This window comes from Octodon degus, unplaced genomic scaffold (assembly GCF_000260255.1).
Source record: "Octodon degus isolate 3935 unplaced genomic scaffold, OctDeg1.0 scaffold00193, whole genome shotgun sequence".
NCBI classification, from domain to species: Eukaryota; Metazoa; Chordata; class Mammalia; order Rodentia; family Octodontidae; genus Octodon; species Octodon degus.
In genome coordinates, this window is record NW_004524769.1 from 66584 (window position 1) to 67349 (window position 766).

Genomic DNA, 766 nt, shown 5'->3' on the forward strand with positions numbered 1-766 from the left:
CAATTTTCTGTAGGACTTTGAACATGAATGAGTGTTGGACTTTGTCAAAAGCCTTTTCTGCATCAATTGAGATGATCATGTGGTTTTTAGATTTGCCTCTATTGATATAGTATATTACATTTAAAGATTTGCATATATTGAACCATCCTTGCATCCTTGGAATGAATCTTACCTGGTCATGGTATAGTCTTGATGATTTGCTGTATTCTATTTGCTAGGATTTATTGAGAATTTTTGCATCTATGTTCATGAGGGAGATTGACCTGTAGTTCTGTTTTTTAGTTATGTCTTTTCCTGGTTTTGGTATCAGTTTAATACTTGCCTCTAGGAATGATTTTGGGAGGATTGCTTCCTTTTCAATTTCATTGAAGAGTTTACAGAGCATTAAGATTATATCTTCCTTAAATTTCTTGTAGAATTCCAATGTAAATTCATCAGGACCTGAACTTTTCTTTGTCAATAGTTTTTTTAAATTACATTTTGTATTTCATTGGCTGTTATTGAGTTACTGAGAGTTGTTATATCTTCTTGATTCAGTTTTGGTACTTTGTACCTTTTTTAGGAATCTGTCCATTTCTTCTGTGTCTTCTATTGTGTGACAGTAGAGATTCTCAAAGTAGCTATTGATAATCTTACAAATTTCCACTGGGTCTATGGTAGTTACACCCTTTTCATGCTCTATTGCTCGTATTTGCATTTTTTCTTTCCTCTTTTTGATGTGGTTAGTTAGGGGCTTATGGATTTTATTTAATCTTTTTATTTAATC